The sequence below is a fragment of the Ranitomeya imitator genome, chromosome 3 (assembly GCF_032444005.1).
Source record: "Ranitomeya imitator isolate aRanImi1 chromosome 3, aRanImi1.pri, whole genome shotgun sequence".
Taxonomy (NCBI): domain Eukaryota; kingdom Metazoa; phylum Chordata; class Amphibia; order Anura; family Dendrobatidae; genus Ranitomeya; species Ranitomeya imitator.
The window spans coordinates 608772780-608787381 of NC_091284.1; the positions used below are offsets into that span (position 1 = coordinate 608772780).

Below are 14602 nucleotides of genomic sequence, written 5' to 3' on the forward strand. Positions count from 1 at the left end.
AAACTTTGAATTTTCATACCCTTAAATCACAGAGATATGTCACACAAAATACTTAATAAGTAACATTTCCCACATGTCTACTTTACATCAGCACAATTTTGGAACCCAAATTTTTCTTGTTAGGGAGTTTATAAGGGTTAAAAGTTGACCAGCTATTTTTCATTTTTACAACATCATTTTCCAGGACGTCCCCCTGACAGCACATAGGAGGACATCCTCCTCCTCATTGCAGGGACAGGAAAAACAACACGCCCCCTTTCCTTTAGTGGTTTTCCTGTCCCTGCATGGAGGGACACACAAGAGAGCAGAGCAGCGCAGAAGCTTTCCAGTCCGGAGGGCTCGGGGGATAGTGCGGCTGGACCAATATCCTTCCCCCGCGATAATAGCCCGAGGCAGAAACTTCCTGGTGGGGAGTCCCTCTGCCCAGGGACCAGTCGAGCGGACGAGCTCCTGGGTAGAGCCGCTTCCTCCCGGTGGGGGGCTCTCGGCTCAAGCGCCAGGATCAGCAAGAGGTGCCGCATAGAGAGGAGTATCTGGCGGCAGCAAGCAGGCTCAGCGTGCATTCCACAAGGTGGAACGCGGAAGTAAGGAGTCATATATCTAAAGCGCTTCCGGTGACATCTCAGGGTAAGGTGACGTCCTAACCGGGGTGGGCGGCATCTCGGCGTGTGTTCCACCTCGTGGAACGCGGAAGTGCGCGTATTAAGGTGTATAGACCTGGAGTCGCCACAAATCTTCCGCCCAGCATTCCACAGTGAGGGATGGAGAAAGCGCCAAGTTTGAATACCTTGGAGTATCACGTCTGCAGGGCATGGTACTATTGTGGGACAGTCCGTGCTAGCCAAGCACTTAGCTGTTACGGATGCCGGAAACTAAAGGTACCTTCACACATAACGATATCGTTAACGATATCGTTGCTATTTGTGACGTAGCAACGATATCGTTAATGAAATCGTTATGTGTGACAGCGACCAACGATCAGGCCCCTGCTGGGAGATCGTTGGTCGCTGAATAAAGTCCAGAACTTTATTTCGTCGCTGGACTCCTGCTGACATCGCTGGATCGGCGTGTGTGACACCGATCCAGCGATGTCTTCAATGGTAACCAGGGTAAACATCGCAGGGCCGCGCTTAGTAACCCGATGTTTACCCTGGTTACCATGCTAAAAGTAAAAAAAAAAACAAACACTAGATACTTACCTACCGCTGTCTGTCCTCCAGCGCTGTGCTCTGCTCTCCTCCTGTACTGTCTGTGAGCCGGAAAGCAGAGCGGTGACGTCACCGCTCTGCTTTCCGGCTCCCAGACAGTACAGGAGGAGAGCAGAGAAGCAGAGCGCAGCGCTGGAGGACAGACAGCTGTAGGTAAGTATCTAGTGTTTGTTTTTTTTTACTTTTAGCATGGTAACCAGGGTAAACATCGGGTTACTAAGCGCGGACCTGCGCTTAGTTACCCGATGTTTACCCTGGTTACCGGCATCGTTGGTCGCTGGAGAGCGGTCTGTGTGACAGCTCTCCAGCGACCAAACAGCGACGCTGCAGCGATCCGGATCGTTGTCGGTATCGCTGCAGCGTCGCTTAATGTGAAGGGGCCTTAAGGGTGAGTGCAGCAGAAGCTGCTGTATCGTTTATTTGATTAAAGAGATTACACATTTATCCTGCGTATCTCTCAACAGAAGATATGGAGGCCAGGAGTGAGGAGGCAGGGGTAAGTGCGCAGTGCGCAGAGTTACGTACATACTCCCACACACACACTGAGCAGTTCCTATTCTTATGTATAGGATAAGGAGGTCACTCAGATACCCTTCCCTCTGACAAAAAAGCCTGGCAAGGTATCATCAAAGTCTAAGAGGTGCTCCATATGTAATGTGAAGCTTCCAGAAGCATACAAGAAAGCTCTCTGCAGTTCTTGTATTACTAAGATTGTCAGAGATGAACAACCTACTTTATCAGAGATGAGAAATCTAATCCGGGAGGAGGTCCAAAGTTCTTTGGCCTCAATGTCTCAACGGGGTCTGTCCAGTCCGGTTCCGGCTCGTAAGAGACCAAGAAGTGATCCAGACCAAGAGGATCTGGATGGTTCCTCGGAAGAAGAATCGGAATTTAAAGGTTCAGACCAGGAAGAAGGAAAGTTGCCGCTGGAAGAGCAGGAACAAGGAAGAAAGTATTACTTTCCAGTGCAAGACACGGAAGAGTTGGTTCAAGCAGCAAGAAATACTATGCAGATAAAGGAAGAACCACGCCCAAGATCCAGACAAGATCAGATGTTTGGAGGTCTCACATATCAGGAACAGACCGTGTTCCCAGTGAGCGAACACATTCGACTGATGATATCACAGGAATGGAAAGATGCGGAACGTAGATTGGCGATGTCCCGAGAGTTTAAAAACAGTCTACCATTTGACCCAGAAGAGATCAAGACTTGGGAAGAAATTCCTTAAGTGGATGTTCCCATAGCCAAAGTTACAAAGAAGACATCCATTCCTTTTGAGGATTCATCCAGCCTCAAGGATGCAATGGATTGCAAGGCCGATATCCTTTTACGTCGAGCCTGGGAAACTTCAGCGGCTCTAATAAAGACTAACATCGCAGCCACGTCGGTAGCAAGGTCCATGTTCCTGTGGATGGGACAATTGGAAGAACATTTAATTAATTAAAACCCCGCGGGCAGATATAATTGCTTCACTGCCTATTATAAAGTCAGCCACGGCCTTCATGGCGGACACTTCAGCTGAGTCCGTTAGATTTGCAGCTAGGAATAGCTCCTTATCTAATGCAACCCGCAGGGCTATTTGGCTTAGATCTTGGTCGGGGGATAACGCCTATAAAAATAAGCTGTGTGCCATTCCATTCACAGGCTCCAGGATATTTGGTCAGGCTTTAGATGACATTTTAGAATCTGTATCAGATAGTATAAAAGGGTTCCCTGAGGATAAAGCTAGGAAATTCCAGCCCTTTCGGAAAAGACCTCGTCAGGGGAAACCCGTACAATAATAAATTTAAAACCTTTGAATGTGTACGTCAAGTACAAAAGATTCAGAATGGAATCGATAAGGTCAACTATACACCTTATAAGCAAAGATTCGGTAATGTGCACTCTTGATCTGAAGAGTGCGTATTATCCGGTTCCAATCCATTCATCTCAGGAGTTGCTGAGGTTCTCGGTGAGATTTCCGGACCAAACCTGCCACTTTCAATTTAAATGCCTCCCATTTGGTCCAGCATCAGCTCCAAGAATATTCACGAAATTGGTAGCAGAGGTAGTGGCTTACCTAAGAAACCAAGGAATAACAATAATTCCATACTTAGATGACTTTCTCATCGTAGCATGAACAGAGGACATTCTGCTGCAACACAGAGATCTGGTCATAGCAGTATTGGAACATCTAGGGTGGGTGGTAAACCGAAAAAAGTCACATCAAAGGCCCGAATCCTGAAAAATATTCCTGGGAATACTCTTGGATTCTACAACCAGACAATCCTTTTTGCCGAAAGACAAACGGATCTCGATAAAGATGATTTTAGAGTTCCTAAAGAGTCCAGTTACTGTAAGATCAGCCATGAAAATTTTGGTGAAGATGACGGCTTGCATTCCTTGTGTCAGGTGGGCCCAGGCTCACTCAAGGCCATTACAAGAACAAGTCCTCACGGTATGGGATCGTTGTCGTTCATCACTGGACAGAAAGCTACAGCTATCAACAACTGTAAGAAGGTCTCTACGATGGTGGACTCAAGACAGCAACCTAAGAATGGGTGTTCCTTGGATCTCAACCCCGTGTGTGGTAATCACCACGGACGCAAGTCAGTGGGGATGGGGAGCACACTTGGGAGGAAGATTCTTTCAGAGCAAGTGGCCTGAAGAAATCAGTCATATGTCATCAAACTACAGAGAACTTTACGCAGTTTGGGAAACTCTCAGAAGAAACAGTTCCCGTCTGAAGAACAGACACGTAAAAATCTTATCAGACAACGTGACAGCAGTATCCTTTTTGAGACACCAAGGAGGCCCCAGACACAAGGCACTTCAAGATCTAGCGCAAAGAATATTTGCTTGGTCAGAAAACACGGTCCTGTCAATAACAGCAGTCCATCTAGAAGTATCTCAAAATATTATAGCTGACTACCTGAGCAGAAGAAAGGTTTGTCCAACAGAATGGGAATTGAATCAGGAAATTTTTCAAATACTATGCCACCGTTGGGGGACTCCCGGGATAGATTTGTTCGCCACAAGGAAAAATTCGAAGGTGCCCAGATTTTATTCCCTCAACCCTTCAGACATGCCAGAAGCAGTCAACGCTTTAAGTCAAACATGGAACGAACCTCTGTCTTATGCTTTTCCCCCAATAGCACTTATTCCAGTAGTGCTCAGGAAAATTCAAGAGGACCAGGCAACAGTACTAACAATTGTACCATTTTGGCCAAAGAGAAGCTGGTTCCCATTGTTGGGAGCCATGACAGTGGAAAACCCTATAAAACTCCCGTTATGGAAGGACATCATTCATCAAGGGCCTGTATTACACCAAGACCCGAAGAGATTACATCTATCAGCATGGATCCTGAAAGGGACATTTTGAAAGCCAGAGGTCTATCTAATGAAGTGATTACAACCATCCAGGCTAGTAGGAAGCCTGTGACTGCAGCCATCTACCACAAGATCTGGAAGACATTTTGTATGGAGAGTGGCAGGTCGGCCGTGATACCAGGAGCCTTGGATGTTCCTAGAGTTTTGAATTTTCTACAATCTGACTTTAACATGGGGCTTAGGCCAAGTACTCTTAAAGTTCAGATCTCGGCCCTCGGTACTTTCTTGGATTATCCATTGGCTTCCCACCCTTGGATAATTAGATTTGTGAAGGCCATCCAGAGATTACGTCCTACCTTAAGACAGTTAGCTCCTACTTGGGACTTAAATCTGGTCCTCAGGGCTCTATGTAAAAGCCCTTATACTCTTGAGGAAGACATGCCTATTTCAATACGTACCTGGAAGACTGCCTTTTTAGTAACGATTACAACAGCTAAACGTGTAGGCGAAATTCAAGCTCTATCGATTAAGGATCCATACCTTCAGGTCCGGGAGGACCACATAATACTAAAATTAGATCCATCATTTATCCCTAAAATAGCCTCAGTAAACGAAACCAGGAGATAATTTTACCCTCCTTTTGTGAGAACCTTTCTAATGAAAAGGAACAGGTGTTACACTCCCTTGATGTTAGACAGGCAGTATTAAACTATCTAGAGGCCACTAGTTCCTGGAGGAAGGATTCTAATCTTTTTATTCTGTTTGGGGGTATAAGGGTAAAAAAGCTTCCAAAGCGTCAATAGCTAGATGGATCACGACTATAATTTCAAAAGCATACTCATCAGAAGGGGTAGATTGCCGAACAGGAATTAAAGCGCATTCTACTAGGGCTGTTTCAGCATCTTGGGCTGAACGAGCAGGGGCGTCCCTAGATCAGACTTGCAAGGCCGCAACTTGGGCCAGGGTAAACACATTCTGCAAGCATTATAAACTTGATGTATTAGCAGCCCAGAAAACATCATTCGGGAGAAAAGTTCTCCAAGCAGTTGTCCCACCCTAAAGGAGGCTTTCTTTGGTATTCTCCAATGTGCTGTCAGGGGGACATCCTGGAAAATGGGTATTATACCTACCGATAATTCGGTTTCCAGGAGTCCATCCTGACAGCACTGTTACTTCTCCCCCTATGTATACTATTTCATATGCTGTAATATGTTTGGTTAATAAAGATTTCAAAGTATATCTATCCATGGTGTGGTACTTGTCAAAACACTAAAGGAAAGGGGGCAGAGTGGGACCTTTTAACCTCTTGTGTGGTTTTTCGTGTCCCTGCAAGGAGGAGGAGGACGTCCTCCAATGTGCTGTCAGGATGGACTCCTGGAAACCGAATTATCGGTAGGTAGAATACCCATTTTCTCCATCGCCACATTGGGGGACACTGGACCGTGGGTGTATTCTGCTGTCACTAGGAGGCTGACACTAAGTAAATACAAAAAGGGTTAGCTCCTCCTCTGCAGTATACACCGCCCACTGGCTCCGGATAATACCAGTTATTGCTTGGTGTCCGTAGGAGGCACACTGCGTCTGTTTCTTTCCAGACGTTCTTATTTTTATTCTTAATTTTTTTTTTTTTTCACTTTGCGCAAGAGGATGAAGGGGGCGACAGACCCTTTTAAGGGGTCCGATCTCCCCCGAAACACCAACAGGCGAGCATGGCGTGTTTACTCCCCGTACTCTTTCCTGCGACGTGGGATGCTCGGCCGTGGACATGCCCTGTGAAATCCTAGGGGAGCGAACCTTTAGGATACACAGAGGCCATCTTCCCAGAGTACTGTCCGGCCGCCCTCCCTCTGCTCCACCACTAAAAGAATAGCGGTGCTGCAAGGAGCTTCCCAGTCCCCCTCCAGCCCCTCATCAAGAGGGCGCTTGATCGAGGTGGACTGCATCGCCCCTCATACCTCGCCTGAAGAGGACCTCAAGCGGTGAGTCTTCTGGGGTAAGGGGGGGGGGGGGGGGGGGGGCTCCCGAGCGCACCGCGGGCTCGGCCACATCTCGCGGCCGGGTACCGCTAATTTAGTCCCCGGCTTCTGAGTCTGCTAAGCCGCGGTCCGCCCACAGCGCGCGTTACACGTGAGACCCCGCCCACCGCTTCAGCGCTTCCCGCACACTGCGAGAAGCGCCCTCCAAGCTCTCAGCTTCCATCTTGCCACAATAGGGGGACCTCAACACCACTTCTCACCGGTCTCAGTGCGGCATCTGGACACAGGACCCTGGGTACGTGCGCTATGCGCCGACAGCTCCCATCCTTCTGCATCCGCTTTACTCAGTGCTCCATTCTACTAGCTGCACAGTGCTCCGTTTTTACTAGCTGCACTGTGCTCCGCTTTACTAGCCGCACAGTGCTCTGCTTTTACTAGCTGCACAGCCTGCACGGAGATTAAGACAACATGTCTCTGCCTAAACACAAAAAGTCTGCAAAAACGCATACAGTATTCTTTACTTCTTGCAACTCCTGTCAGGCTGCGCTACCAAGCGGGCATACTGCCCCGCTCTGTAATGCTTGTGACTCTAAAAGCACTCAGGAGCCCCCCGCCGCAAACGGGCCCGCGTTGACCAGCCCCCCTGAGTGGGCTTTGTCACTTTCGCAGTCTATCGCTTCTGTGAGTAAGGCTATTGAGTCCCTCCAGGATCCAACCAGTAGCAGGACCACTAATCCGCCTATTCAGGAGGTTTTCCCTATGGCTGCGGAATCTTAAGCCTGCAGGGGCCGCTCTCATTCTAAGCAAAAGCGGCCATCTAGGAAGTGCGTCCATACCTCGTCCCCGAGGCCCTCTGGTGCCTCGGCGTCTGGTAGCTCCGCTTCCCGCTCTTGCTCCCCAGGCACCTCTTCCGACCAGGACTCTGATCCTGAGTCCGATGGTCCTCTAGATCTGGAGTTGCCAGGTTATCAGAGCACTATAGATAGTCTCATTGAGGCTGTCAACCAGTCCCTTCAGGTCGACGAGGAACCGGCGACTTCCAGTAAGGATAATTTGGATTCCTTCAAAAGGACTAAACTTACTCACAGGGTGTTTGCCAATCACCTGGAGTTCCAGGCCATAGTCCAGCGACATAAAGAGCGTCCAGACAAACGTTTTCAGGGCCAGAGATCTCTTGAGTCCAAATATCCCTTTTCTCCTGATCTCCGAAAGCAATGGACAGAATCCCCTCCTGTGGATCCTCCTGTCTCATGTTTGTCCTCTAAAACTATCCTTTCCGTGACGGACGGATCTTCTATCAAAGATCCCACGGACCGCCTAGTTGACAGCCTCGCCCGTTCAGTCTTTGAGGCCTCAGGCTCGGCACTATTCCCCTCCTTCGCTGCTACCCGGGTAGCCAAAGCTGTGACTTTTTGGCAGACTCTCTGCATAAGACCTTACAGAACAGCGACCCTTCTCCTGACATAGCGGAGCTTGCAAATCAGATCTCCTTGGCTGGCGATTACTTAGTAAACGCTTCCCTGGACGCGGCTAACTGCTCTGCACATACGGCTTTTAGCGCTGTGGCGATTAGGAGAGGGCTTTGCCTGAGGAACTGGCGAGCGGACTCCGTATCTAAAAAGTCGCTCACGTCTCTGCCATATCTCAGTGGCCGTCTTTTTGGTGAAAAACTAGACAAACTGATTTCCGACGCTACGGGAGGTAAAAGTACTTCCCTTCCCCAGCAGAGATGCAGACAAACGTTCCGACGACAGCCACAGGCCCGGTTTCAGCCCTTTCGTGGAACCTACTCATGGCATTCCTCGGCCAGTTCCCCTGGTTCGGGGCGCCGTGCCGCCAGAGACAAAAGCCCTCAGGCTTCTTACAGGCCCAACCATTCCTGGAGGGGCCGCTCCACACAATCTAGGTCCAGGGGATCCAGACCCCAATCATCTTCTTCCAAATTACTCGCAATCCCGTCCGGACGACACCAGCAAAGTTGGCGGACGCCTTCTCTTGTTCCGTCATGCCTGGCGCGCTGTCGTTCACGACGAGTGGGTCAGGGATCTGGTGTCCTCCGGTTACAAAATTGACTTTTACTCCCCCCCCCCCCCCCCCCTTCCAACCCGGTTTTTCGCTTCCCGCCCTCCCGAAGCATGAAGGCGTGCCCAAGCTTTTTCCCAGGCCATCCAGTCGCTCTGACAAGACGGAGTGATTGTCCCTGTCCCAGAGGACGAAAGATTCCGTGGTTTTTATTCAAACCTGTTTATGGTCCCCAAAAAGGATGGAACAGTAAGGCCCATCCTAGACCTAAAGCTCTTTAACCGATTTGTCAAAGTCCGTCATTTCAGGATGGAATTCCTCCGTTCCGTCATTGCCTTGATGGAACACGGCGAATTCTTAGCATCCATCGACATCCGGGATGCATACCTCCACATCCCAATCTTCCCGCCTCATCAAAGGTTTTTCCGCTTCGCCGTCAGAGAGGAACACTTTCAGTTCACGGCCTTACCTTTCGGCCTCGCCACCGCCCCCAGAGTTTTCACAAAGGTCATGGCGGCTGTCATGGCCATTCTACATTCTCGGGGCTTAGTCGTTCTCCTCTATCTAGACTACTTACTGGTCAAAGGCCCATCCTTCCGAGCCTGCGAGGAGTGCGTCCGCATTTCCTTGGATACTCTTTCTCGGCTGGGCTGGTTGATCAATTTAAAGAAGTCATCCCTTCTTCCAGCTCAACGGATTTCCTTCCTGGGCATGACCCCGGACACGCCCCTAGGGTTGGTGCTTCTTCCTCGGGACAAGGTCCTGGCTCTTCAACAGGGGGTCTGGAAGCTTCTTCGGCTGTCCCCTTGCTCCATCCGTTTCGGCATGAGGATTCTCAGAAAAATGGTGGCCGCAATGGAAGCGATTCCTTTTGCGCAACTACACCTACGTCCCCTCCAGCACGCTCTTCTGGACGCATGGGATGGGAGTCCGTTTTCCCTCGACCATCTGTGTCCCCTCTCCCCTCGGGTCAGGCAGACACTCCAATGGTGGATTCTCCAATCCTCTGTTCTCCAAGGGAGGTCCTTCCTCCCAGTCCATTGGCTGGTAGTCACCACCGACGCCAGCCTACTAGGCTGGGGAGCGGTTTTTCGCCATCACACTGCGCAGGGAACCTGGACTCGTCATGAGGCTCGTCTTCCAATCAACATCCTGGAGATACGGGCGATCAGGCTGTCCCTAAAGCGGTTCCATCATCTCCTTGTAGGTCGCCTCATCCGTATCCAGTCGGACAATACCACGGCTGTAGCTTATATAAATCATCAGGGGGGCACCTGCAGCAAAGCTGCAATGTGCGAGGTAGAACACATCCTTCGCTGTGCCGAACACAACCACTCGGTCAAATCGGCCGTTCATATTCCCGGAGTGGAAAACTGGGCCGCGGACTTTCTCAGCCGGCAAGGCCTTGCTTCAGGAGAATGGTCTCTCCATCAGGACGTATTCCAACAAATCTGTCTTCGTTGGGGTACTCCGGACGCAGACCTGATGGCTTCCTGGTTCAACGCCAAAGTATCTCAGTTTGTGGCCCGGTCCCGGGATCCCAGAGCAATCGGAGTGGACGCGCTAGTCCTTCCCTGGAGTCAGTTTCACCTTCCTTACCTCTTTTCACCCCCTGCTCCCCAGAGTCATCAGGAAGATCAGGGCAGAGGGTGTCCCGGTAATTCTCATCGCCCCGGATTAGCCTCGCCGGGTGTGGTATGCAGAGCTGGTCCAGCTCATCGCAGACGTTCCTTGGCGCCTACCAGATCTCCCAGATCTACTTTCTCAGCGCCCAATCTTCCACCAGAACTCAGGGGCCCTGTGTTTGACGGCTTGGCTGTTGAATCCTGGGTTCTGACTCAAGCGAGTTTTTCCCACGAGGTAGTTTCCACCTTGATCAGTGCCCGAAAGCCGGTGTCATCGCGCATCTACCATCGGACCTGGAAGATCTTCTTTGATTGGTGCAGAAGCAGAGGTCGCCCTCTGATGGTCTTCAACATCCCTACCATCCTGGATTTCCTCCAATCCAGCCTGGACTTTTTCAATGCAAAATCGCTTCTAAACCTGAGGTCAGAACATTCTTTCAGGGAGTCTCTCACTTTTCATGGAAAGTGGCTTTTCTCGTCGCTACTACCTCGATCAGACGAGTCTCTGAGTTGGCGGCTCTTTCCTGTAGGACGCCGTTCCTTACGTTCCACTGGGACAAGGTAGTCCTCCGACCGTCCCCTACTTTCCTCCCGAAGGTGGTGTCTTCCTTCCATCTCAATGAAGACATCGTACTTCCGTCTCTTTGCCCTGCTCCAATGCACTGCGTGGAGAAGGCTCTTCACTCCTTAGATCTTGTCAGAGCCCTCAGGAAGTACGTGTCCAGGACGGCATCTTTTCGACAGACGGATGCTCTGTTCGTGCTCCCGGCGGGACACCGGAAGGGACTGGCCGCCTCCTAAGTCGACAATCGCCAGATGGATTTGGTCGACTATTCAAGAGGCTTACCGCGTCAGAGGCAAGCCTATCCCTGTGGGTCTCAGGGCACACTCCACTCGGTTGGTGGGTGCTTCCTGGGCCATTCGGAGTCAAGCGTCTGCAGAGCAAGTTTGCAAAGCTGCGACCTGGTCTAGCCTGCACACCTTTTCAAGGCATTACAATGTCCATACTCACAGGCATCTTCAGTTACAAGCCTGGGTAGGCGTATTCTGCAGGCAGCGGTAGTGCACCTGTAGTCAGCAGGTGCCATAAGTTTACACTGTTGGGTTATTCCCCCACCTAGGGACTGCTTTTGGACGTCCCATGGTCCGGTGTCCCCCAATGTGGCGATGGAGAAATGGGTGATTTTTGTGTACTCGCCGTAAAATCCTTTTCTCCGAGCCACTCATTGGGGGACACAGCACCCACCCTTGTTTGGCTTGTTGCTTATAAGTGTTCTAGTCTCTGACATGTTGTTTCTATGGTTAAGAGTTGTTTTGTTAATCTCCTACTGCTTTGCTACGAACTGGTATTATCCGGAGCCAGTGGGCGGTGTATTCTGCGGAGGAGCTAACCCTTTTTGTATTTACTTAGTGTCAGCCTCCTAGTGAGAGCAACATACACCCACATACATCCTGTGTCCCCCAATGAGTGGCTCGGAGAAAAGGATTTTGCGGTGAGTACACAAAAATCCCCCTTTTTTTTTTTTTTAGGGGCCACATCGCATTTGAAGTCACTTTGAGGGGTCTATATGATAGAAAATACCCAAGTGTGGCACCATTCTAAAAACTGCACCCCTCAAGGAGCTCAAAACCACATTTAAGAAGCTTATTAACCCTTCAAGTGCTTCACAGGAATTTTTGGAATGTTTAAAAAAAATGAACATTTAATTTTTTTTCACCCAAAAATTACTTGAGATCCAATTTGTTTTATTTTACCAAGGGTAATAGGAGAAATTGGATTCCAAAAGTTGTTGCGCAATTTGTCCGGAGTACGCTGATTCCCCATATATGGGGGTAAACCACTGTTTGGGCGCACGGCAGAGCTCGAAAGAGAAGGAGCGCCGTTTGACTTTTTCAACGCAGAATTGGCTGGAATTGAGATCAGACGCCATGTCGCGTTTGGTGAGCCCCTGATGTGCCTAAACAGTGGAAACCCCCCACAAGTAACCCCATTTTGGAAACTAGACCACCTAAGGAACTTACCTAGATGTGTTTTGGGCACTTTAAACCCCCAATTGTTTTACTAAAGTTCATAATATAGAGCCGTGAAAATTAAAAAATCATTTTTTTTTCCACAAAATGACCTTTTCGCCCCCAATTTTTTTCCCCAAGGGAATTTGGAGAAATTGGACCCCAAAAGTTGTTGTGCAATTTCGTTTTGGAATGCAGACTTTGATAGAATTGTCTGCGGGCGTCACGTTGCGTTTGCAGAGCCCCTGATGTACCTAAACAGTAGAAACCCCCCCACAAGTGACCCCATATTGGAAACTAGACCCCCAAGGAACTAATCTAGATGTGTTGTGAGAACTTTGAACCCCCAAGTGGTTCAATAAAATTTATAACGCAGAACCGTGAAAATAAAAAAAATCTTTTTTTCCCACAAAAATGATTTTTTAGCCCCCAGTTTTGTATTTTCCCAAGGGTAACAGGATAAATTGGACACCCAAAAGTTGTTGTCCAATTTGTCCTGAGTACGCTGATACTCCATATGTGGGAGAAAACTTCTGTTGGGCCCACTTCGGGGCTCGGAGGGGAAGAAGTGACGTTTTGGAATGCAGACTTCGATGGAACGGTCTGAGGGCATCACGTTGCATTTGCAGAGACCCTGATGCGCCTAAACAGTGGAAACCCCCCAATTCTAACTCCAACCCTAACCCCAACACACCCCTAACCCTAATCCCAACCCTAACTACACACCTAACCCCAACACACCCCTAACCTGAACACACCTAACACTAATCCCAACCCCAACACACCCCTAACCCCAACACCCCCTAACCCAACCGTAAATTTAATCCAAACCTTAACCCCAACTCTAGCCCCCAACCCTAACCCTATCTTTAGCCCCAACCCTAACCCTAATGGGAAAATGGAAATAAATACTTTTTTAAACTTTATTATTTTTCCCTAACTAGAGCGGTGATAAAGGGGGGTTTGATTTACTATTTATAGCGGGGTTTTGTGTTTGGCAGCTGTCACACGCTAAAAGACCCTTTTATGGCAAAAAATTGTTTTTGCGTCACCACTAGTGATGAGCGAATATACTCGTTACTCGAGATTTCCAGAACATGCTCGGGTGTCCTCCGAGTATTTGTAAGTGCTCGGAGATTTTGTTTTCCTTGCAGCAGCTGAATGATTTACATCTGTTATTCGCTCATCACTAGTCACCACATTTTGAGTGCTATAATTTTTCCATATTTTGGTCCCCAGTGTCATGTGAGGTCTTGTTTTTTGCTGAACGAGTTGATGTTTTTATTGGTACCATTTTCGGGCACATTACATTTTTTGATCGCTTTTTATTCCGATTTTTGTTAGGCAGAATGAACAAAAACCAGCTATTCATGAATTTCTTTTGGGTGGGGCGTTTATACCATTCCGCTTGTCGTAAAATTTATAAAGCCGTTTTGTTCTTCGGGTCAGTATGATTACAGCGATACCTCATTTATATAATTTTTTTATGTTTTGCCACTTTTATACAATAAAAACTATTTTATATAAAAAATTATTTTTGCATCACTTTATTCTGAGGGCTTTAACTTTTATTTTTTCGCTGATGACGCTGTATGGTGGCTCGTTTTTTTGTGGGACAAGATGGCGTTTTCAGCGGTACCATGTGTATTTATATCCATCTTTTTGATCGCGTGTTATTCCACTTTTTGTTCGAGTATGATTATAAAGCATTTTTTTTGCCCGTTTTTTTTTTTTTTTTACGGTGTTCACTGAAGGGGTTAACTAGTGGGACCGTTTTATAGGTCGGGTCGTTACAGATGCGGGGATACCAAATATGTGTACTTTTAATTTTTTATTTACATAAAGAAATGTTTTTACTGGAACAATATTTACCGTATATATATTTTTTTTCCTTATTTAGGAATTTTTTTCATATATATTTTTACACAGTGTAATATATTGTTTCCTTTTTTACATTGTCCCAGGGTGGGACATCACTGTAAAAAGTCAGATCGCTGATCTGACTCTTAGCAGAGCACTGTGTCAGATCAACGATCTCACAGGCAGTGTTGGAGGCTTGCCGACTCCTGCTCTCAGCAGGCACTGACAAGCCGGAAGGACCCCCATGGCCATCTTGGATCCGGGGGCCTGCAGGGAGGAGACAGGAGGAGACGCTCAGAACAACGCGATCACATCGCATTGTTCTGAGGGTCTCGGGGAAACACGCAGGGAGCCCGCTCCCTGCGCGATGCTTCCCTCTGCCACCGGAACGTTGTGATCATGTTTGATCACAGTGTTCTGGGGGTTAAAGTGTCGGGATCGGTCTATGACCGCTCCTGGCACATAGTGCCAGATGTCAGCTGTGATAATCAGCTGACGTGCGGCTGATCGCATATGACTTACTATCCCGTCATGGGTCAGATAGGCCAAGGTTACCTCAACGGGATAGTACGTCTAAGGTCAGAGAGGAGT

General features: G+C 48.5%; 1 protein-coding gene across 16 annotated transcripts in view; it reads left to right on the plus strand.

The window, feature by feature from the left end:
• Nucleotides 1-14602, plus strand: part of MYCBP2 (MYC binding protein 2) — a 380821-nt gene that overhangs the window by 265116 nt on the left and 101103 nt on the right. The window lies entirely within an intron of this gene.